Raw genomic sequence first — 26,455 nt, forward strand, 5'->3', positions numbered from 1 at the left:
TGCTGGATTTACCCATGGTTGGTGTGGTTGCTCATGACCACACAAAGCCAAACATGAGTAAATCCAGCATTACCCACACCCAGCCATGGGTAATTGCTATTATACAATGACATTATTTAAGAAAAAAATTACTTACTTTTCTAAAATAATGTCTTTGTATAATGGCACTGTGGTGTTCTTCTACTTTTTTTCTGGTATCAAGGGGCTTTCTTGATGTACTGCACATTCCTATGGGACTTACATTCCCATGCTTACACAGTACATCAGTGCTTTGGAAAGGAACAATGGAGAAAGAAAGCTCTCCATTGCTTTTTTTTTTTTTTTTTTTTTAATTAAAAAAAAGAAAGAAAGAAAAAGAAATCCGGAAAGTTCAGATGTATGAGAGAGATGGGGCAGAGAAAATAGAAAAATAATCAGATATGTTTCTTTAGTTTTGCATAACGTTCCTGATTTTCCTTGTATTTTCTCTAGCCCGTCCTGCCCATACCTGTGAACTGTTCAGATTTCAAAAGTTTATTTTTTTTTTAAATCAAGAAAACGGGAAAGTTCTGTAGCATATATTAATAGAAGAAAGTCCAGGCAACCGGACTTTTTTCTATTGTTATATGCTCAATTTTACAATGAGCACGCTGGTTGGGCTGACTAATCAGCGTGTACCTTTTTGAATATTAATGGCCAGTCATTGTATAATTAAGCAATAACCCACGCTTGGGTATGGGTAATGCTGGATTTACCCATGGCTGGTGTGGTTTGGTCACGAGGGCAAAGATATGTTTTTAAAGAGGGGCTACCCTTTGAGACTTGTTAATGATGTCCTTTTAGAGGTAGTAAATAAGAGAAAAATAAATTTTTATATACCTCTTTTATCTGAGGATTCATTGGATGTAACACACACAGTGAATGTTGCACCCCTCAACTCTGTTTTTACAGGAAAAGATTATAATACATCATTCATTTCTACATACATGATTGATAGTCCTGATATTAAACATATTTTGAGTAAAAATAGGTCAATTCTAACACATGACCAAAATATCAGAACACATATTGATGAACAACCTACTGTTATTTTTAGAAAAGGTAGAAATTTGAAATTTTTTTTCGAGAAAGGATATGCTGTGAATCATTTTTTGAATGGACTTGTGTTGAAATGTGGTATGTGTCGTTACTGTCCCTTTATAAAGGAAGGAACAGTATTTATGATCAACAACATTCATATCAAAAAGAAGTACAACTGTAACTCTGAATGTATTATTTATTGTGCCCTCTGTAACCTATGTGATTGTTTTTACATTGGAAAAACTGATAGAAAATTTAAAAACAGAACATATGAACATTTGTATGAAATAAGAACAGGCAAAGAGACAAATGCTTTGTATAAACATACCTCAGAGAACAGTGACCACACTTTAAAGTTTTTTGTTATTGATGGTGTCATGATGGATATCAGGAGAGGTGCATGGTCTGCCTTACTAGAAAAGAGAGAATTATACTGGCAGTTGTTATTAAATGTGAACAACTGGCCAGGTTTAAATGAATATCTCTCTATTAATTCCCTTTTAAAATTGAGAGCTTTAAATAGATGATTATTTCTTTATACATTTATATATTTATTTATATATTTATTCATTGCTCTTTTAAAAAAATGTGAAGTGGATGATCTTTTTTATATATTTTCTATATTTTTTATATCTAGTAATATGTATTTATTTAACCTTTTGTCATTGACATCGCAGTTTTTATTGCCCTTTTAAATTTTTGTTACTTAGGGGGAGTGGCTACTATCATATGAAGCAGAAAGGGAGTCTTTAAAATGTGTTCTGTGTTTGATTTTAATTTGTCTGATGAAATTCTTTTGTTGAGGACGAAAGCGTTTACCAGCTTTCTATTGTCTTACAATAAACTTTTTTGCTTTACTTTGTGGACTACCAGCATTTTCTACAGCATCAATATACCAGTGGTTTTATTGTGGAGTATCTGGTCCGCACACTTCTGCAGTTTGGTCAGTAGTTTCTTTCTGTCTTTTGGTGCTTTGTGTCTCGCTATGTTAAAAGAGTTTAACATAGTGAGATAGCTTTAAAAAAAGCAACGGAGAAAGGAAGATCTCCGTTCCCTTTTTTAAAGCTGTCTCGCTATGTTAAATGAGTTTAACATAGCGATATATCTTTAAAAAAAGCAACGGAGAAAGGAAGATCTTTGTTGCTGTTTTTTTTTAAGATATCTCGCTATGTTAAACTTGTTTAACATAGTGAGATTACAGCAACGGAGCTGTTCTGTTCTCCGTTGCTACCAAAAACACAAAAAAATGAAGACTTATACTAATGGAAAAAGTCCGGGCGACCGGACCTTTTCCATTAGTATAAGTCGGATTTACAATGGGCATGGTGACCAATCAGCATGCACGTTTTGGAATATTAATGGGGGGTCATTGTATAATAGTTATTTTAGCATGTCCTGATTTCACAGACTATGGAAATATTCATTTTCCTGTTTGATCTTGTTTTAATTTATCTGTAAGAAAATCAAACAGTCCCAAAAATGCCACATCAACAGATTAGAACCTGCTTCAGCAGATCAATAAAAGAAGGTAAAGAGACAGATTCATTACTCAACATCTCCCTCACCTCTGTAATACTTCCCCTACAGATACAGCAGTGTGATACACTATCTTTCTTCAAACAGAACCTGGATAATTGGACGGGTATTCATAAATTCACCCCAGGCAGGGCTGGCATAGCCCTTCTTGAGAAGGAACTACAAACTAGAGGCGAACTGGCAAGGTATAATGGTTGCAACACTTACTAGCCTTGAACATGCTATAATTTCTTTGATGTGATTTATAGCATCCAGATTCAGTTGCTTAGTGGCTAAGCCCATCAGGATTAGTCTGGATGGTTTGATATTCAAAATGTAAAAAACAACAATGCAAGCAACTTGTGAAAATGGTACCCAGCAATCCTTTCACATGTCACACTTGGTAAAGGTCTTTTTTTCAAGGAATTATTTGCCTGTATCAATTCACTGGCAGTATACCAAAATCAGTGGATTGTTATACTCATATCTAAGGCTAATAACACTGTTTTCTACATAGGGCCTTTTTGTGCTATTTTTTATTAATTTGAGTGTAACAACCCACCAGACTCAAGCCACCCTTTTTTGATATGACTTTGGAGCATTGTCTGGATATGAGACTAAATGAGAAAGTACCACATTTGACAGTTTCCGCTTTATAAGGAAGCTCTGTTTTTCTAGTAAATCCCTGTTAAATGAAGCACTTGAATGAGTCTGTTTTTTTATTGTCTGTCACTATTAAGAAATTCTTCATATCTAGAAATATACTGATTATCTCTATTTTGGCAAGATTACATGTGGCTAGGTTCTTCACAAGATTTGTGTACCTTAAATCAAAAATACATTATTATAAATTGGTGAAAATGCAAAGACAGCTAACAGTAGAGATGAGTGAGGTATTCACCTCAACAGTAAATTTTCAAGAAAGAAATATTACAGCAGTTAATCATTATTTATGGACATAACTTAAAATCATTTTCTCTGGCACCAGTGTCAAATCCCCCAGCAGTACCAAAGATTTCAGCTTGAGTCTTATATGTCTCTTACCAACCTCATTTCTAAACCAGATCTAGCATATTATGTTTTATTTATTCAGACAAGTTCTTAGGCTTTGGATCCAAAAGAAGGTCACACAACAGAAATGGTTTGGTTCAAGTGTGGACTGTGGCCTAAGGACTTTTGATGAACTTTGGAAAATAATTAAATACAATCAACCAAACAAAAAAAACTAAAACTTGTATAAAAGATGTTACAGCAATCAGAGTTATCTAGGGGTGAGACAGTTGTTTGCTTAAGAGCTACTGCTGAGGACAGTACATTACTCAGACTTGCTGTCATACTTTGAGATGGATTATAACAATAATTAATCACTACACTGGGTAGCATCCCAAGCAATAGCTCTTCAGAACCCTGGGATGTGTTGGAAAGCTTAATGCTCAATGAACAGCAAATAAAATACTTGTATATCTTAGGAAGAGACATTATTGAAAAACTATCTGTGATGTGTCAGCTGCCTTCATAAAATATAAGCTCACTACTACTTGTAATAATTTATTTTTCCCTAAGTTCTTTTTTATAATTTTATATCACATTCAGCAGTACAAAATATACATGCCATTTCCACTGAGTGCAAAAGCCATACCTGTTAACCAGTCAATGTAACATGACAGAATCCAGAATGCAAGTTTATATGCATAGGCAACACAGTATGTAAAAACTATAAAAATATTATGGTAATACATGATTACTTCATCATTCATCATAATTGTTGTTGTCATTTCAAATGTTAATTTTCAACAAATACTTCAAGATTCTGAATTTCAACTCCTTCATATTTTGGGCACATTTAATAATGTCATATTTGCCAACTACAGATCCATATCAGTGTCACTTGAAAACAGTAGAAGGGAGCAGGATAAGTTGGATGCCACATGTATTAATTCCAACACCCTAATTCTTGGTGATTTCAATTATACATCCATCAGCTAGGAACTTTAATCAAGTAGCAGTACATATGCACAGCATATCCTAGATTTAATTAATACCAAATACCTAGATAAAATTGTCCCAAGTTTCCAGGGGAAGGAGACATGTACTTGACCTTGTCCTCATAAATGCTTTCTCTGCTTACAGTCCTATTAATATATTCCTACTTGATCAAATCTGACCAACAGACTGTCAACTTTTCCTGCAGAATTAGTACCAAATTGCCCCAAAATTGAACTACATTCAGACAATACTCCAAAACCAACTAGATAGTCCTATATAATGACATTAGGAATTTCAAAAGTACCTTGTATCCTGAAGATCTGAACCATAAAAACTACTATATTTACTCATGGTATTTACTGTGACTGTAACCAATGTATAGGTAAGTCAGCACTCATTAGACATATGTATAGTGGGAAATTCAGACGGTAAACCCTTATGGTGGAGCTCTCAGCTAAACAAACTATCGAAGGAAGCAAAAATTATATGCTACATATAGAAAAATTCCATCAGTCAGAAGGAGAGTATTAGCTGGTTTTCAGGGATCTTAAATGCATCATTAGGAAGAGTAAGGCTGAATACAGATTAAAAGTAGCTATACCATTGAATGATAATCACAAGACTTTTTCAAGTGTATTAGGAGTAATGCCAAATATTGCACTGAACTTGAACTGAATGGCAGTATCTGTTTTGATACTGAAGCAATAGTAAACATCCTGGTTGATAAATTATGTTCACAGTTTTCCCCTCTTGGACTTCCAAGATGGCAGCAAACTGACCAACAGCATAACTTCAACTCTCTCAGCATGAAAACAGAAACGGAGAAAAAAGGGTGCCAGTGAATTTTTTTTTTTTTTTTGGTAAAATTCAATTACTGGCTAGTAAATATACTGCCTGGATGCCAGCATAAAAAAAGTTGGAAAACCTGAAAGAAAATCAACCAGAAAAGGTGAAGAAAAAACACTGTCCAGGAAGGATTCTTCAGCTGTTCAGGAAAAGCAGTTCAAGCTTCAGCTTTGGTTCAAGACATGACTTCCAGTAATTTAGAGGTAAAAAATAAATCAGATGTATCCAGAGGTGATTAAAATAAATGAAACATTGAAGGACTATAGTGATTCAAATAACAAAAGGCTGCTAAAAAACATAGAAGAAGCTTTAATTAGCCATTCAGATAAACTGATAAAATTGCAAAAAAGCAAAGGTTGACATGAAGAAATATCTGGCTGAATGTGAGGTTTCTCAGGAGGAATGGTTTAAAAAATAGGAGAGTTAGAAGACAGTACACAGAGATAACCTGAGAGTTTCTGCTGTACTAGAGAAACTGGAAGGAACCGACTGCATTCGTTTTATGAAAGCACAAATAAGCAACTGGAGTGGTGTTTCACATCAGAATTTGTTAATTAAAGGAATATTGAGTATATGCTCCAAACCTGCCTATGAGAAAGCAGCCAGAACTGTATTAGTAAAGATGCAATCATACCAGCAGAAAGAGTTGATCCTGGCAAAACTGTGGGAAAAGGACAAAGCATTAAAAACTGGAGACAGCAGAAAGTTTGTAGCAAATGATTACTCACTGAACACTAGTCAGAACAAAAGCAAATTTACCCCAGCAATCAGAGAATGTTAACAGGTGGGTGTGAGATTAAAGCTGCTGTATCCAGATGTCTTCAGTGTTTTTTCCTGGAGGATCAAAAGTCATTTTTTGATGCAGAACAGGTGAAGGAGGAAACAAAAAAAGTTTATTGAATAAAAAGTGAGTCAGCAAGCAGAAAGGGACTCTACTTCTCATTCTTCTGATGGTAAGATTCATAGAGAGACTTTGCCACTGAAAATGTTTCCAATGTTCTTAAGGAAAATGCTCCAGAGACAGAATTAAAAAAAAAAAACACAGGAGTTGACTAAAAGAATCAGCACTACCTTGGACTTGAACCAGAGTCTGGTATTGGGAGATGGAAATGAACAGGTAGAAGACCGGCTACTCTGAAATTAGTGAATAAATGGAAGACTACAGAGCATCATATTTGTAAAATATGGTTTTGCAAGAAAAAATGGCTGAAAAACACTAGACTTCTGTTGATCTTGTTAAACTTGTGGGTGGACTACAAAGCATATACCCCACTTTATATCATTAATGTTCAGAAGGACACTAAAGAGGGGAAAATCAACTGTAAGTAAAATAATTTATGTTCTTACTAGTATTTCTATAAAACATTTAATGTTATGAAATACATGCTATATACAGTAAAATAGTTTTGTGTAGTCAGAACTATTTTAAATGTGGGGGAAGTCTTTTCAGTGACTGTTGTGTGTGTTAAAGATATTAAAGTAAACAAGTACTTTTTTAGTTGTAAGAACTATAGGTCTTACAGTATAACAAGAGAAAAAGATTGGACAAATGTAAGTTTAATGTTTGTATGCTGTGATCTTGAGCTGGTGGGGTATAAAAGTGCACTGACTATATTACATGTAGAATCAGAATATTTTCTTTTTTTATTTTACACTGGTGAACACCCAGATTACTACCTTTTGCTTAAGCTATAAACAGCTGTTTTTGAAAGCATGTAAGCTTTAAAAACAAGACAAAATTATGAAAGTCATGAAAATGCTAAGCTTCTTACAACTGCAAAGATATTAGCTTGTTTGTTTTCCACTGGCAGATGTTCATCGGAATCAAGATGTCTGCAGGTGCAAACATTTAATATTAAGAATTCTGAGTATTCTTTGTTGAACTGAATTGCTAAACTGAATTTTTGAAATACAGAATTTAAAGGTACACTGGCAAAGAGTTCAGTGAAAAAATAAGTTTGAAATTTTGTAAAGTGAATAAAAGGCAAAACCTCCCTAGCAGCCTTAATACTTTAATGCAGTTAACAGAGCAGTGTGCAATTTAGTTTTATATAAAGATAACCACTCTACTTTTTCTTAGGGCTAAATGACAATGCTTTATGAAAGCACACAAGCTGTTTGTGATATCTGGTAAGGGAAGAGGGATAAGAGAAGAACAGACAGCAATCAGAGTATATGGGTGCACTGGCTGTAGAGTATGCTTTAATATGGGTAATCTTAATTTTTGGGTTAGATAATGTCTGTAGGTACGGTTGTCAATTTGGGTCAATTGTTCCCTTCTGGAGGGATAAACTTCATGTTTTGAAGATGTATATAGTTTTTGTGTGTGTGTGTCTGTTTGTTCCAAGTCAACATGGGATGGGAAGTTTTGCATTTGCTTTTTGTTTGAGTGTTTTTATTAAAACAAAAAGTCTTGAAAATGTGACACAGGTTCAAATGGAGATGAAAAAAAACAAACAAACAACTGTACAAAAGATCAACCTACCAAACATTAGTATATGCATGTAACACAAAAGCTGGAAATACACATAAAAAACTGTCATGTATAATAGGTGGGAAAATAGCTTTTTATCACAATGGCTATAACATCCATATTATCCTGGAATGTGAAAGCTTTACAGGTATAGATAAAAAGGAAAGAGTACTGAATTATATTAAGAAATGCAGAGTGCAAATAGCACTGCTGCAGATGACACATTTGGAAAGAAATGAACATGTGAATTTGACACAGAGGAGATTTCAGAATGGATATTCAGCAGAATATCAGGGACAGATGAAAAGGGAAGTCATTATTGTAATTGCCAGAGGGGCACCAATAGTGATTGATGAGGAAAAAAGACAAAAAATGGTAGATTTGTGGTTGTGAGGGGTCATTGGCAAGGGAGGAGGGTTATAATGGCATGTATCTATATTCCACTAAAAACTGCTACTACGGAGCTTAAGAAAATTTTCGGAGAAATAATTAGCTTTCAGCAGGAAATATTATTTATAGGTAGAGACTAGAATTTGATTTGCAATAATGAGGATGTATCAGAGGGACCTAAAGTGACATTATAAGAAAAGAAGATAGATTTCTAAAGAAATTTATGAACAGATTTGGTATGAAAGATGTGAAATCAGTAGTAAAAACGTGGACATTATTTATATATTATTCCACAAATACAATAACTGCACTAGACTAGACAGAAATTACATTTCACAAGAACATGTATATTTAACTGAAAGCTTCAACACACATCCAATAACTAAGTCTGATCATGCACAGATAAAACTAAGATAAAAATTTAGAGTAATGAAGAAAAAATAAGAACTGAAACTTTCCCATCTACCTGTTAAAAAGAGAGTGATTTAAGGAATGGGTAATGGAAATTATTGGAGAGTTTTTAGTGAAATAGAAATATATTCAGAAGTTATAGCTAGTAGCTGGGATAAAATAAAAATGGAGTTTAAAAACAGGGACAGAATAAAAGAGAAAGAGATATGGTTAAATATAATAGAAATTATTTAAAGGGGCTGACAAAGGTTAAAGTATTGCAGACTAAGGGGAATCTTACAGAACAAGAGGAGAAGAAACAGAGAGTGCTAAAGAGAAAATAAGTGAGCATATTGATAATATGCATGAGTATAGAAAGATTGCAGTTAAGCAACTATTTTTTTTATAATAATTCCACAGCACAAAAACATTTAGTAGAATGACTTAGGACACAGAATGTTGAAAGGGTTATCGCTAAACTTAAGGAGCTTATAACAAGAAAAATAACAAGAGATCCTGTAGAGATTTTTAGAGATATTCTGGAAATTTTATGAAAATCTGTACAAAGCAGAGCAATGTGGAACTCAAGAAAGAGTACAAATTAAATATTTATGGAAGACTTAATTGTGCTAAAGTTAGAGGTAGACGAGGCTCACCAACTAAAGCTGAGACAGGAAAACATGAGAAACAAACAGTGATGGATAATCAATCTTCAGGAAAATCTCCAGGAAGAGATAATATTCTTGTGGGCATTTACATACATACATATATTTCAAGCACAGGCATTAATGCCCTTCTAGCCTGCCAATATACCAAAACAGTTGTTCCCATAATAAGTGTCCAGGCTTTTCTTAAAATATATAAACTAGTGCTTGCTTTAATGTAATTTGGTAAACTGTTCCATGCATCAGTTGCTCTCTCAGAGAACCAATTAGCACACTTCTCATTCCTATAGAATCTTTTACATAGGTTGTCTAATGATTCTCTACTACTTTTTGATAACTCCATACATTCCCGGAGGTAGCTGTCTCTAAATGTCCTATATACCTCTCTTAAATATCTGTGTGAGACACTGTACATGTTCAGATATTTTAGTCTTTCATAATAACTTAACTTTTCACACCATGGATGCCCTTGGCATATTTCCACAGTACTCTTTCCAGTTTACTTATGTTTGTTTTCTTATAAGGCTTTCATATTGTTATTCCATACTCAAGTTTGAGTCTAATGTAATTAACAAACAATGACTTCTCAGTTCTGATTTGTTAGACTTAATAAATCTTTTCATACAACCTATAGTTCTATAGCTATCATTAAATAATTGGTTGATATGATTAGAAAAACTCAAAGCTGGATCTACCCATATACCGAAGTCCTTAAATGAATCTACAGTTTCAATCACTGTGAGCTGTATTAAATATTCACCTTTCAGTTTATGTCTCCCAAATCTCAAGTGCTTAGTTTTTGATGTATTTATCAACATATTATTCTCCTGTGCCCAAATGGTCAATTTAGTCAAGTTCTTTTGCAGACATGCCCTATCTGTAACACATGTAATCAGTTTACCCTGTTTCAGGTCATCTGCATAGAGACTGTACAACACCTCAGATGAAAAAAAATAGGTCTGTAGGATACAATCTAAACAAGTATGGGCCTAGGACAGACCCCTGTGGGATACCCTGACTGTAGCCAAGAATTTCACCTGTGCAGTTGCTGTATGTTACTTGCTGTGTTCGGTTTGTAAGCCATGCAGCTATCTATCTTATCAAGAGTACATCAATACCTAGTTTTTGTAATTTATTGATCAATGTTTTGTGTATGAACCTGTCAAATGCTGAAGTTAAATCTATATAAATTACATTGCCACACACTTTTTCATTCATAGCTGTTTTTATATTGTTACAGAACACCATGTTACAGGTGGTAATAGATCTATTTTCAATATATGCATGCTGATATATGGTTTCACATCCCAACCTTTCAAATTCTGGCAATAGCTTAGCCAATATTACCTTGTCCATTATTTCCCACAACATGAAAGTAGACTTAAGGGTTTGTATGACTCTGGGTTTGTCCTACTCCCTTTCCTTTAAAGACATGTTTAATAAGTGCATGTCACCAATCCTGAGGAATCTCTGCAGATTTATACAACCTAGTAAATAATAGATATAATGGTACTGTAAGTTCTGAAGTGTTCTCGGTTAATATTACTAATGTTGTCTCCTCCCTGTGCTTTGTTTGCTTCTAGTTTGCATAACTCTTTTTTAATATATAATCAAATCTGATTGCAGTACCTGAGCTTACCTCAATGTCACTAGGGCAACTTGTTATCCTCTATGTGGAGCTAAACGGTTATGCATAAGATTTTGTTAATATATCTATAACCTGTTGGAATTGGAGAAACCATGTGGTCAGTTTGAGGCCTAAGTCCAGATGAGTCATGTATCAGTTTGTATGTCTTTACTCCTGCCACATCTCATGTATCTATAAGATGGTTTCCTATTATGCCCAATATCTTTTTGTAAATTTTCTTCAAATTTTTCTTGGACTTGTCTCACACCATGCTTAATTTGTTTGTCCAGCTTGTTTATTTCAATTCTCAAAGTTGTAGTTTGTCCTTTTCTCCATGTCTTACATTTTTGTCTCTCACCTTAACCAGGTATCTAGTTCTTATGGAAATATTTCCTCCTGACGTTGCATACCTAGATCCTGATGTTAAACATTTTTTTGATTTATTTTTTGCACTCAAACAATTTCTCTTTCAAAACTTTTAACAATCCTTCTGCAGTTTTTCTACTGAGCACATCTCTCCAATTAGTTTTACATACTGACTGTTTTGCTTCCATATAATCTGTAATTATCTTCTCTGCATTGGTTTAGATTTCAGTTTGGCAGAATTATCTAGCAACAAATTAACCTTTTAATCTCCATGATCATTGCACATCAATGGTGGTAAAACTTGTCAAGAAGTAGCAGTAATTTCTTTAGGAACACAGGCAATGTCTAGTATGTTCTGTTACCTGGTAGTTTTTTTTTATAATCTGAAGCAACTGTTATTCCTGAACATATGTTGTGAGTAATTTCCTTATTAATGTCATTGAAAAAAGTTATGTGCTCACCATAATGCTCAATCTGTTTTGTTAATTTTCATTCTTCCTCAACTGATAGGTTCAGATCCCAGACTTGGATGGGACTCGGTTGCTTCTACCAGATCCTTGGATCCAAAAACTCTCAACCTCCTCCCTTTACACTTCATGCCCCACCAACCTAACATACTTCAGATTGAATTTACTGCCCCTAGATATAAAGGAACAACCTATTATATAAATTAACAACAGCAGAAAAGAAAAATGGAGCTGGAGCTCAAACAAGGAACAGAGGTTCCTCTGCAACTCTTATAGATCTTTCCAGAAGCAAAGTATGGGTGCAGGTGGGCAGAAAGTTGAGGAAGAATGAAAACTGACAGGATAGATAGAACATTATGGTGAGTACATAACTTTTTTTATCTGATGTTGTCCTATGCATTCATTCCTCAACTGATGGGACAGAGTCCTCAGCTAGTGGAACCTTCAGTGGCCCTTATGGAAGGATATTCTGGAGTACAGCAGAGCCAAAGGCCTCTCTGTTGATGGCAATTAAGTCTAATTTGTAAAGAGCAACAAAATTGTGAGAATTAATCAAGGTTGTAGCTGCACAAATGTTCTCTAAGGACGCCCTTGACCAAAAGGCTGAAGAGACTGCCATAGACCTTGTGGAATGACCTCTAGCTGGTTTAGGCAAATATAAACCTTTTTTCACCATTGACAAATAAAATACATCCAGTTAACCATTTGGCCAATGTAACTTTGGATACTGGTTTGCCCAATCTGTTAGGGGAAAATGAAAGTCTTTGGTTATGTGAAGATAAAATTGAAATTGCCTATACACATACAAAAGGTAGAGCATATACTCTCCCTTTTATGAAAGGATAGATTTGTTCACAAAGATACCCTCTCCTTGTAAACAGTCAGATAAGAATGTTTAGAAGATGTAGTCTGGAATTTGAACACTCATCTAGCTCACATGACAGTGACCATAAAAATGGTTTTCCAGGATAAAAATTTTAGTTCTGCTTTGGCTGAATGTTGTAAAGGAGCTTGTGTCAAAGCCTGAGACATGATAGTTAAATCCCAGGGAGGAGTAGGATCCTTTAACTGGGGTCTGAGTAAAAAGACTCCCTTGAGAAAGGCTTTACATAGTTTAGAAGAAGCTAAGGTAGAATTATTTTTGTCCAGGTGGAAATTAGAAATGGTAGCCAACTGCACTTTAATAGCTGAAAAACTAGCACCTTCATTAAAAATCAAAACTAAAAATTCAAGGATAGATGGCACAGGTACTGAAAAAAGGTTCCAGGTCCCTGCTTAGATCCTAGAAAATAAATCCCTTCCATTTACTTTTGTAAACCTTTCTAGTAGAAGCTTTTTGAGAAGATAGCAAGATATGATGTACCGGGGAGGAGAGCTTGGACTGTCTAGCAATCAATGGAATTGGGGAAATGATGTGATCAGTTTGAGGCCTGTTAAGTCCAGATGAGTCATACCTGTTGGGTGAGACAGGAGATCTGGAGTGGGATCCATTATCCAGGGCAGATGTAGAAGATGAGGCCAGAGAAAGGGGAACCAGATCTGATGAGGCCAGAAGGGTGCAATGAGGATAACTGTGCTCTTCAACCAGAATGCTTTCTGTAGAAATTTGTGAATGAAAGATAATTGTGGGTAAGCATACATGAGACTGGAGGGCCAGTCATGGACTAGAGCATCTCTCAGTGACTCAGCTACTGGAGGGATCAGGGTAAAGAACTTGCTGCAGCTATTTTGAGGGGAGAAGTGAAAAGGTCACAGCATGGTTGGCCCCATCAATGGAATATCTTTTCTGTCACTTTGATGTTGAGAGACCACTTTTGAGGTATCAGAATGGACCTGCTTAGTTTGTCTGCAATCACGCTGGATTTTCCCTAGAATCTGCATTGCTATTAGAAAGTGACCAGAAGAGATCAACCATTGCCATACTCTCACTGCTTCTTGACAAAGATGGCAAGATCTAATTCATCCCGGTTTGTTGTTCTATCAGACCACTGATATATTGTCCATCTGAATGGCAACTGTCCCAGATGGCAGAATGTCCTGAAAGGCCTGCAGTGGTAGGAGGACTGCCCTCATCCCCAGGGCATTGATATGTGCCATGGCCTCCTCAGGGAACCATGTACTTTGGACTGTCCTTCCCAAGAAGTGCCCCCCCTCACACAACTGGCAGGCATCTATGGTCACCATGGCTATGGACAGGAGAAGAACAAATATGTGGGCCTTTCACAGAACTGGTTTCAGTGAATCCACCAAAGAAGATATCTTTTGCATGCTTGTGTAATCTTGACTGGAGGAATCAACAGATTTAGAAGAATGGACCATTGAGTTGAAAGTGTCCATTGAAGAACTCTCATATGGAATCTGGACAGAAGAATAAGTATAATAGCTGCTGCCATTGATCCCAGGGCTTGTAAGATTAAATGGGCCAGAGCAGAAGAACTTTGAACCACTTTCTTGACTTGAGATCTTAGTGTTTGTTTTCAAGTACAGGGAAGAGAAACTATCTGACTGACTGTGTTCAGAAGAGCACCTATGAACTCCAAGCTCTGTGTAGGTGTAAGCTGGGATTTGTTGTAATTGACGGTGATTCATAGATAAAGCACACTACTGGAGCAAGTAGTCCCTTACCTGTAGAAGTCAGTGCCTGGTTGGGGCAGTTAGGAGCCAGGCTAGATATGGAAACACTCGGAATCCCAGCAGTCTCAAGTGAGCTGCTACCACTGCCATGAATTTGGGGGAAACTCTGGGGGCTGTGGTGAGATCAAAGGGCAGTGCTCTGAACTGGTGATGAATGGCTCCTAGCTGGAAGTGCAGGCATATTTTGGAGTGCCTGCTCATTTTGATGTGATACTATGCATCCTGAAGATCTATCCAGTGCATCAAATTGTCCTTTTGTGGAAGAGGTAAAACAGACTGAACTGTGACAATTCACAACTTTGAATACTGAACAATCTGATTTATTTGCTCAGATCCAGGATTGATCTCAAGTCCCCAGTCTTTTTTGGCACCAGGAAGAATCTTGCGTATGTTCTGGACCCTCTCTGGTCTGGAGGGACCTCTTGGATTACTCATTTTTCTAGCAGATTTTGTTTATTTCTAGAGATGCTGTTTCTCTCTGACTGGGTGGAACATCAGGGATTTTCTTCACATTGGTGGGAGGGATTAGAGAAAATGGTATGGTATAACCTCTGAATATGATTCTCTGCACCCACAAATGTTTTGTAATAGATAGCCAGGCTCTCTCATGCAGAAACAAGTGTCTGCTGGCTGCCTCCAGAAGGGAACAGTTGGGCCTCTTTTCAGGAGCACTGATAGGGCTTGTCTGAGAAGGAATCTCTGAAGCCCTGGTTCTGCAGGCCACCTCTGCCATGACAAAAGTGTCTTCCACTGGAGTTCCTGCCTCTGCCTCTGCCCCTGGGAGAACTATCTCCACATGACTCTTGGAAAGGACCCTGTGATTTCCTAAACCACATTTTTTCTACCTCCTCACTGATTCCTAGAGAAAGGTCTTTCAAGGGTTGAAAAACGTATACTCACAGCAGACAGGGTCTTTCCATCTTGTTCACATTTGGACAGCATGACTTTAACCTTGAGGCCGAACAATCCGTCAAAGGTTACATTGATGAATGAAGACCTAAAGGGCTCTGCAAAATCACATACATACATGCATCCAGGCATGTCTTCTGATGGCTAGTCTGAACCCGCAGCCTGTGAGGTACCTTCTGCACCATGGGAAAATCAGTCTCATGGATGCATTTGAGATGGATTGTAGGGTGGTCAATTGTGTGGACATTATGTTCCATCCTTGGATGACATGGACCCAGAAAGAGATTTGGTAAGCTCCTTGGTCAGATCTCTTTGTAATCTCATAAAATGTGCCAAGTAATTCAGATAACTGTGGGCAAAGGTTGCTGATGCATACACATGCTTCCCAAATCTGTCCAAAGCCCTCAACTCTCTGTTAGGGGGATGGACAGAAGAACTCTGTTCTGCCAGTTCTTTCTTTGTGGCTGCTGCCACAATCATAGCATCAGCTGGGACTCTGTTGACCTAGTGTGTGCAGTCTCTGGGGGGAGGTGCTCAAATTTTGTCTGGTCTTTTTGGTATTGGCTCTACAGTATCTGCCTCTTTCCATTCCCAGTGAGAGACAAGGTCAATGAGCTCATCATCTGGGGGAGGGGTCACCCGAAAAGTAGATGGGCCAGACACAAAAACCTCCAGGAACATTTCCTGGGAGGGGGTGTCAGAGAGCCAACCACCTTTTTGCTTCAGGAGCTCCAAGATGTCTCCAAAGGAGATTTCTTCTTGTGGTGATCTGGAGGATGCCTCCCTCTCATTAAAATCAGTGTCCTCAGTGACAGATTCCTGGGGGGAATCTGACTGCCTCTTCTTACATGTTCTCTTCTGAGGGACTTCGTCAGTGAGGTGCTGTAGAGAAGTATCGGAAGAGATAACAATGTCCTGACGGACCAGCTGGAGACTAGTTTGGGTTGGCTGTCCCAGTGGAAAGGATGGATGAGGCTCAGAGCAAACAGTCAGATGAGGCAGGGTTTTCTGATCAGAGGGGAGCAAGGATGTCTCTTCTCTAGCTAAGGAGAAAGCCCTCTCCAAAACCTCAAAGACAGAACACCTAGGTGACATAGAAGTCAATGATACCTCAGCCGGAATCTCCAAAGCCATTGACTCCTGCAACCCCACCAGCACTCCACTCGAGGGGGAAGTCAGACCTGAGCTATCCAGCACTAAGGCCCTGAGGGTAAGAGATGTCTCTAACAGGTTCAGAGTCAATTCCATCCTCCACGGATCTGGTGCCAATACATTGTCTCCAAGAGCCTGCTGGTGGACCATCAGAGTCAAAATACAGATTGTCTTTGGATCTGATGAAGACACCCTCAGAGATCTCATATCTGAGGGCTCCAAAACAGATGGTCAGATCACAGAAGGAGATACTAAAGGGGAACTGGACAAAGGACGGTTCACAGACCTGGTTGGACTCAGAGTCAGAGCAGGGAGAACCCCATCTGAATCTGTGCTCTAGGGAAGTTCCTCATCATGTTATCCACTTTGGCTTTCAAAAGACTTCTGGAAGACCAAAGAGATGATGTGGTGGATGGTGGTCTGGAGTATCTTTGTGGAGATCGCTCCAGGAAAAGAGAATGGAGCTCAGATGAAATTGGATCTAAGAGAAGCAGCAGGGAATGGCTCTATGGAGACCTGGATTAAAAAAAAAACAGTCAGATATGAGACAAGTGGATCTGACGTCTTATGCACTTTTGTAGGCGGCTCCACTGAAGAAGCTGAAGTCAACACCAAAGAATGATCAGGATACCATTTATGAAAGTCCTTTTCTTTTGGCATAGTCTCAGATTTTCTTTTGTCAGGTTTTCTGGAAGGGATATGAGCCCCAGTGACCAAGGAACAAAAGGCAGATGGAAGAAGGCCTTTTAAAACTAATTTGTTTCTTCCATCTGTCAAAGCCCTAGAACTGAAGCCAGAGCAGGTCAAACAATCCACTTCAAGGTGACCAGGACCTAGGCAGTAAGTGCATTCCCTGTGGCCTCAGAGTTGGGAAGCTTATGCCCACAGGTAACACATTACTTGAATCCTGATGGCCTGTCAGCCATTATAAAACACCACAATACTACAACATCAATAAACCACTAAGAAGACTATGTAAGTATAGAAAAGTATTTTTTTAATAGAATAAAGAAAAGGAAAGGAGAAAAACTACCAACAATGGTAGACAGAAATACTCTGAAGAATAAAGAAGAAAACCAACAATGGTACTGAAGGGTACCAAAAAATGGTAGTTAAAAATCATCAGAAAACAAGTAAATTTAGCTCAAAGATTATAGGATGGAGGAAGAAAACAGTAAAATACTAAAGTTACAATTACAAATGAACTCACAGCCAAACAGGTAACAAAGGACTTGGAAAAACTCCAATCAAACGCTCCAGAGCAAAGGGATCCATGTCTGAAGTGAATGGCGGCAAACGAGATCTGAGTTATGTTAGGTTGGCAGGGCATTATAGCTAAAGGGAGGATCTCAAGAGTTTTTGGGTATGATGATCTGGTAGAAGCGGCCAAGTTGGATCAAATTCTCAGCTCTGAAGCCATCAGTTGAGGAATGCATGAAAAGGACAACATCAGATTCAATATTATTCCAGTCTGTTTCTGGTAAACTTAAATTCCCAGCCACTATTATTCTTCCCTTCTGTGTTTCATTCAAGAAATGTATGACTTCCTCTAGGTCATCAGCACTTGACTTTGGTAGTCTATACACTCTGACAATTATTATATATTCAAGGTTGTCCTTATTGTCACAGTAACACAATCTATTGTATTGGTGTTATCACTGAACATGAAATAATCACAGGTCTCATAACTATCTTTAATCCCTATCATAAGACCTCCACCTGATTTTTTGTTAGAATGTCTGTTACAATAAAAACATTTAAACCCTGACAGAACTGGTTTCCAGTCATTGTTCTTTAACCATGTTTCACAAACAATGACAACATCAGTCCTGTGGGAGTGTAACAAATTTTCCAATAGAAACCTTATTATTAATGCTCCTAGCATTGAAAATCATCAGAGATGCATTAAATGTTGCTATTTGTGAACTGTTTATCAGGCAAAAACCTTGTCTTGCATCTGTCAAATGTTGCAAAATATCTGCTACAAAAAAATTCTCTTCCCTGATCTTGACAAATGCATGCCATCCTGTCTGAACACATCTGTGCTCGAAATTAGGCTCAAATACTCTACACATTTCCATTTTTTAAAATGGGATTTTTTTCGTGTAGGTATTTACCCAAAAAATCTTTCCATTCCCGGTGACTTGACTTGCCTTTCTATATGTGATTTGTGAAAACTATGTCCTAACACCTGTACAAGCTATGTTATCTAAGAGGCTGTAAGTTGCCTACTAACAGTCAGAGTCCTTGTGGATGAGATATTTTGTACAGATGTGAATAAAATTAGATCTGCACTTCCTTACATTAAGGCATTCTAAGGCTTGTTTCACATCCTCTATTTTTGTTCCTGACAAGCATAATGCTATTCAATGTTCATCATCCTCTCTGCAAATAGTTTGTCTAATAACTGAATCTCCAATTACAAGAATATAGTTTCTGACCAGATCAGAGGAATCTCCAACTTTTAGTTCAGTAATATCTGTTCTATCAATAGTTACAAAGGAATGATCTTCATTACCATTAGTCTTAATCCCACTGCTTTCATTGCGTGTTACATTTGGAAGCATACGATTCTTATCCAGCTGGCTTTGTACATCCACATCTTGAGCCATGTTGTCAAAGTCTGTCTTTCTCATCTTTCTTCTTACAGTAATGTTCTTCAATCCTTCCACATTCAGTTTTGATTTCCTCCTTTTCACCTGACCCTTGCCTTTTTTTTCCTACCTTCCCTTTTGGAAAATGCTGCCTTTTTCTGTAGACTGAAGGTTTTCTGACAGGAAAAAATGTTATAATTCCCTGTAATCTGTGTGTTACATAACAAAGCAGTGTACTTTATGGGATGCATTATCTTTACAGATATTTATCAGTTTCTTTTTCTTCATTATTATTTGTAGTGAGTTTCTTCATTCCTTTCTTTTTTTATTTCCTTCTAAATGCTCTGAATCAACAGATTGCTGAATACTTGTATCCAGAATTCCAAAGGGGTCAGGGGCATTGTCTTGTTTCAACAGGGGTTGTGTGATCTGTATAGACAACAGACACATCCGTTCCAAATGTGTTCTATTTGCCTAACATTATTTATCTCACCAGTCCAATCATAACAATAGTTCTCCAAGCTGTGCCAATTGCATAAGTGCACTCATCATCAATAAGTCCAGAGTTATTATGAATAATGGTAAGCAAATCATCCAACTTTTGACATAAGGAACGCAGATCACCAGTGTTATCAGACTTTACCTTTAAATATACATAGCATTTATTACACTTTACAAGGTATTTGAGCTTTACCAAAATCATTAATCATTAATGTCATACTCATTTAAGAAATCCATTTTCAGATGGAAATGAATAAAAAAATTCTAAAAGAAAAGAATAATCAAAATCAGTTACCATAGAATTCAAAGAAAACTTAAATCAACTTATATGAGAAAAATCACACAAACAATATATGACAAAATACTAAATTAAGCACAGTAAAATTGTTGCTCTGACCATACAAGTTTTGAAAGTCACACAAAAGCTGGAATTCCTTTACATTGTGCGTGAATGTGCACAGTAGCTTTTGCTCACTATTGCTCGCAGTTACACCTCTTTTTAACTGTAAAGATCATTAAATCACAAACCAAGACAGCATTGTTAGCTACATTCTGGATTGTCCTCTCTGCAGTCTGTGTGAATTTATAGCTGACTAGGCCTCTTTGTGTGGCTAGAGTTTACCTGTCTAAAACCTACCTTCTAACAATTAACAGTAAATATTAAAGGTAAAAGCAACAAAAAATAAATCAAAGTAAATCTTCTTGTGTACAAGCTATCCCCCCTCCTTCCTACAAACTGAAAAATAGTGGGGGAAAAATAAAATATAAAGTCAAATGAAAACTTCTCTTTCCAAGCTACTGCACAGTTTGGAAATTAGGAGGGAAGAAATTGATAAAGATCTGGAAGATTTTGTTTAACAGTATTTTAAAAGGAAGGGAAGCACCAGCATCTTAGAAGAAAGCTGTGGTGGCTGTGTTACCTAAAGATGGCAAAGACCCTTTAGATGCAGCTTCATAAAGACACATTTAAATTTCAAACCACAATTATAAAGTGTTTATATCTATACTAGCTAAAAGAATGGCAAAGGTGTTGCCAAAACTGATATATATGGTTCAGTGTGGTTTTATGGAGGGGAGACAAACATTTGACAACATTAACAGAACATTAATATAACAATAATGATCCACAGAGAAACAGAATGTTTGAAAATACCTCTGTTGTTGTTGGATCTTGTTGCAGAGAAAACATTTGACAGAGTAAACTGGGATTTTATGAGTAGGGCATTGGAAGCATTTGCATTACCTGATATAATAACACGGTTAATTAGAAGGATACATGAAGGACTGGAGGCATGAATTAAAGTGGTAGGGCTCCTCTCAGATAAGCTGTGTTTGAACAAAGGAACCAGACAGGGGTGTCCTCTTTCCCCCTTTGTTATTTGCTTTATATTTAGAATCATTGGGAAAAGAAAAAATAAGGGGCTCAGAAATACAAGGACATAATTGGTATGGTAATCAAGAAAAGTTGGCTTTATTTGCAGATGATATTATTTTGTACCTGATAAATCCAGAAAAAGACATCTCAGTGTTGTGGAATATTTTGAGACAGTTTCAAGTATTTTTGAGATATAAAATTAATGAAGATAAAGCAAAGGTTATAGCCATAAATTATGTAACTACACAGAAACTGGTTCAGCAATACCCATATTTACAGTATACATGATAAGACAAAGTCTTTAGGAATATGGATTAAAAAGGCTTCTGTTATGGTAGCTAAGGATATGTGGGAAGAGACTAGGCAAAAGATAATACAAAATTTGAAAAACTGGAAATGCTTATTTATTGATATGGATATTAAGATACAAGCAATGAAAATGTTTTTAGTCCTTTTGTCTTGCATATGGCTCAGGCATACTTTTACCAAACTGAGGAGAAATTGTGGACATTAATTGATAAAGAATTGAAGGAATTTATCTGGGAGGGAAAGAGGGCAAGAGTTAAGTGGGACAAGCTGAGGCTTCCAATAAAACAAGGTGGTTTAGTATTACCTGATTTAAAAAGATATTTAGAGCTACACAATTAAGGTGCATATATAACATACGCAGAAGGTTATAATTCAAAGTGGAAAAGGATGATAATGAAGCAAAGGGGAAGTTCAAGAACTAGAGAGAGAGAGAGACAGAGTGGGATTTTGGGTGCAGATTCTAAAGAAGAATATTATATTCATAAAGTAGCAGAAATTATTCTGAGAACTAAGCCAAGATGAGAATGAAGAAATTATATTTTGCCAATAGGGATGATTGCAAGTAGGAGTAGAGAAAATAGGCAAGAGGGGGCTGGAATTTACTGGACAAACTTGACAAAGCAACCAAGATATTGGGAACAAATTACTCAAGCAGGAAACAGAATAGGCCAAGAAAACATTTGGATTGTAGACTACCAACTGCCTTCCCTACCACGGCTTGATCTCAGAGTACAGGCAAACAGAAAGGGATAGGGGATTTTACATGAAATGCCTGCTCTGGCAGAGGTTTTAGCTGAATCTAGAACAGGAGTAGCTGTTAAAAATGGATAATTAGTAGGGCATATAAAATGTTGCAAGATAACAATAAAAAACAATTAGAGGAGGTTAGAAAAGATTGAGAAGAGAGAGTGGAAAAGCAATTTACAAGAAAACAATAGGAAGACATGTGTATGGCTCCCATGTAAGCAAACAAGTCCAGAAGGTTTAGAATCTTTGCTTGGAAGTGTTTGCATAGTTTTTTTTTTTATACCCCAAGCAGACTTCAAGGAATTTTTCTTCAGGTAGATAGCAAATGTTGGAGGTGTGATGAAGAGGAAAGAGGTAACTGGGAATATATGTTTTGGTAGTGTAATGAGTTGGCAGATTTTAAAAATTCCCTTCAGACTACTCTATCAGAAATATTGAGTGAGCAAATGGTTGTAAGTAAAGAAATGATTCATTTGAGCTGGGCTACAGCATCTGAATTGTCTATACATGGTAAGGCCTTACTAAGTTTAATTCTGCTGGCTGCCAAAAAAGCAATTACTATAAAATGGAATTCAAAGTATACACCAACTGTATCTGATGTAGTCAATAGTATAAAAGAGATAAAAGAACTGGAAGATGGATCTTCTGAAAAGCGAAGGAGCAAATTACATAGAAGTAAATGGAAACTGTGGGAACAATACATGCATAATAATGTTCACGAGGAGGAGTAAAGATTTAGGGAAGGCAGGAATTCAACAACTGTTTTGTAATGCTGGACTGATGATAGTAGCAAAGAAAATATATGTGATGTATATTTTGGATTTAAATGGAAAAATGTTAAGATGTTTTGTTTTGTTTTCTCTTGATGTATGTTTGCCTATGTCTTAAGTGGTAATTTACTAAAGATGTTTAAACATTTCCCCATCCTCACCCTACTATCCCCTTCCTTGAGTCTTTTAACACAGCTCCTCGCAACATAACTATGTACAATGTCTTGGAAGCCTATTACCAAAACTAAAAATAGCTCCACAGGATGAACAATATGCTAGTTGCTTTGCTGTTAGCACAAGGTGTATTATTAACGAGCATCTCCTTCAGCTTTTTAATCTCTATCTGTCCACAAGATTTGTGCCTGAGCCCTGGAGCAAAGCAATTACGGTGCTTGTAAAAATGGTAATATTGCAAATAACCTTGAAAATTGCTGCCTCATTAGCTTTACTAGAGCTTAGTCAGTCTCATCAACACTGAGTTTGGTAACTTACAAACATCCAGTCCTAGTTGGTAAGGTTTTATGAAGTATAGGCCCTGCAGGTTTAATTTAGTTGACTTTCTGAGGGTGTGACTTGAAGTCATTGAAGGACGGGTCATTCTATTAATGTCACTTATCTTAATCTTGTTGAGGCATTTGATAAGATTCCTTATGCAGGCATTGTTGATAAACTCACCAGCTTAAATATTAATCCCCTATATTACTCAATGGATTCCTATCTGGCTTTCTGATTATATGCAGAAGGTAAGAGTTGGTGGTATCATTTCAGCTAATAGATTAATCTATAGAAGAGGCCCTCAAGGTTTTCAAATAGGTCCTCTTCTCTGTCATCTACTTATATGGTGTGAAGACAGATGACCAAGGTTTGTGGTTGACCAAGCTTAAGGATGCCTTTACTGATTGCCCCAGAGACCCTTGTATTCTCCATGAAAGGTTAGATATTGTCAGCACCTGCTGCTTTGAACATGACTTTAGAATGAATGCAAAAAATCTAATGCAGTTACATTTGGGAAGCAAGTCTCTGCCACTAATTATACAGTATAAAGGACCTTGCTTAAGACCACTATAGTCTTTAGAAGTCTTGAGGATTAATGCTCTGAGCTGTAACAAGCTGCTTCATGTGTCCAAGCTACTGGGAATGATTCATTTTACCTCCCTTTGTCTACTCTGTGATTCTGAGCAAGTCACTTAACCAGAAAGCTCTAGGTATGTATCTTATCAAATATGTATCTCAGATTGAAAGACCTAAATGTTTCTTAACCAAGATATTGAAATGACTAGGCTCCTTTTGCTATCTAGACAGATTAAAAAGTCTTTTTTTTGTCTTGAACAGACTTCTGTGCAAATCTCTGTCTTGCCTTTTTGGCTATGAAAGTTACTGTTTTCCTAGATCTTCGCCTCTATTAATGTTAGGAGCACTTGCTTAAGTCTCTCAGCTCATATCATAAACTGGACTTTTTGATGGGATTATTTACTCAAGGAATTAGTACTGTGGCCCATAAGGAGAGGTAAACCGCTTGACAATACTTCCCAGGGCGCATCATGGCTAGATTTTATATATATATATATATATATATATATATATATATATATATTGTTATTCATAACTCCTGCCTAATACCAATCTTCATCAATATATCTACTATTTTCATCTTACCAGAGTGACCAACAATCCTTCAAAGTAGAGTCCATAGGCCAATTGCTCAAATGATGTTGATTCATGCTAGTAACCATCCTTGTATTAACCTCTTTATATCATTATTTCCTAAAGATTTCCAAGTGCAAACTTCTCATAACTTAGCTTTCCCTACCTCCTTGTTAGATATACCATAAGGTTAGCAGCCTGTCTTCATGACATTCCCATAGAGAATGTATAAAGAAGCCACATATTTCAGATCATCCTTAATAAGCAGTGGACTATGACTAAAGACTCTTCTTACTCAGGCATTCTTTACTTATCCATTCCTGCCTGAACATCTCAGCTGAACTAACCTCATGGGCTAGGTTACTGTTAGCCCCGTCTCTGAATCCATAACACTTTTCTAACCATTTGGTCTACCTCTCTGGTGCTTCTGCTCTGATCAGTCTCTTCAAACAATTACCATGAAACTATACACTACTGTATATACTCAGCTTATATGGAATGTATTCTTGTCTTTCATTAAAATTGTGCTCTGTGTATTTACTTGCATATGTCTAGCTAATTTCTAAGTACACTTATGCATTGCATATATGGGCAACTAACTTCCATGTATAGTTGTGTCTGTGCTGTCTATTGTATTTTGCTGTTTGGCCTGGGTAATGGTGAAAAGATCTTATTCCAGCCCACTGACCCAGTTAACAAACATAAATAAGTAAATAAATACATGAATAATCTTTTTCCATTGCCAGAGTCAAGTCCTTGATAACATGCTTTGATCAGTTTCTGTAGTTTTTCTCTACTCTGAACAAATATCAAGCTACCAACAACTGGTGATCCTGTCACAAAACTTTTCCAGACTCAGATTACCTTAACTCAGTTCCTAGCTATCTCCCTGCAGTTCCATCATTCATAGTGCCTTCAGCAAATATCTGTGTTCTCTCACCTTTCTTCAATCATTTTACTGGGGTCTTTTGCCACTGTAAAAACCTACTCTGTAAATCTCCCACTGGGTCTCATCCTCTTCGTACGTGTGAAGTCCTAAAAGGCTCCTTTGTAGGCACCATACACATTCTGCACATTAATATTCCATATCCATTTTTCTCTCAGAGTAGCAATTCCTACCTCAGACCTTCTTCTCCAAGTCTTTATTTATCCCCTGTATCTTCTCTTACCAAGTCCAAATAGGTCTAATCAGAAATATTTTATACTGTTGTCTTCTTATCCCACGCTGCACAATCACCTTATCTAATAGCCTGCTTCACTGTCTGTTTTAAACCTTTGTATTCCAACTATGCTCCTTCCCTCATCTCAAATTCCACGGTTCCCTTTGAGGAAAAACTTCCCTTTTCTTATTTTTCACTGATGTTTTATTACATTCCTCTTCAGGAAAGTTGTTTTAAAGCTAAGACTGAGGAACAAAAACTTTAATCATGTGATTACAGTAGCAGAGATGGTTATTAAGAAAGTGGTCTTTTGTTTTGAAAGCTTTTAAAGAGTCTAATTGGGTAATAGATGGGGGAGAGCATTCCATAATTTGGCGACAGCATGGGAATAAAGGCATTGACCAGCTCTTTTTTTGGGTTTGGTTATGGTTAGGAGTTGTTTTCTAGAAGATCTAAGAATCCGAGTTGGGGTGTATGTTTGTATTATAGTTTGAAGAGAAGGGCAGTAATTTAGATAACTCCCCATTCAACTACTATAGCCCATACCATATGAAAATATGTTATCAAAATACTGTAGTTATTAAACATTGTCATGAAGAATAATTTCTGTCTGTAGCTGTCCTCTCATATCATAGATAACTTCACACCCTTATTTAATAGTTTTCTGTTTACATAAAAAGCCACTGGAGAACACCCCATGTTTGCTGTATTTCAAACCTGGCTCCTGACCATCTAGGAAGTTCTCTAAATAGCCATACAGCATTTGCTAATCTACATCAGTCACTTAAAATTATAACTCACTCTTATCATGCAGGAGATTTAAAAGTTATGCATTCACCATAACTCAGCATCTGTGTTGTCCATTTTCATTCTTCC

General features: G+C 36.8%; 1 protein-coding gene across 1 annotated transcript in view; it reads right to left on the bottom strand.

The window, feature by feature from the left end:
- The window catches only part of SLC9C1 (solute carrier family 9 member C1), a 3,253,894-nt gene that overhangs the window by 1,222,914 nt on the left and 2,004,525 nt on the right, over nucleotides 1-26,455 (bottom strand). The gene's annotated exons all lie outside the window — the stretch shown is intronic.

This window comes from Protopterus annectens, chromosome 3.part0 (genome assembly GCF_019279795.1).
Source record: "Protopterus annectens isolate FY-2018-M chromosome 3.part0, PAN1.0, whole genome shotgun sequence".
In the NCBI taxonomy this organism is placed as follows: Eukaryota; Metazoa; Chordata; order Ceratodontiformes; family Protopteridae; genus Protopterus; species Protopterus annectens.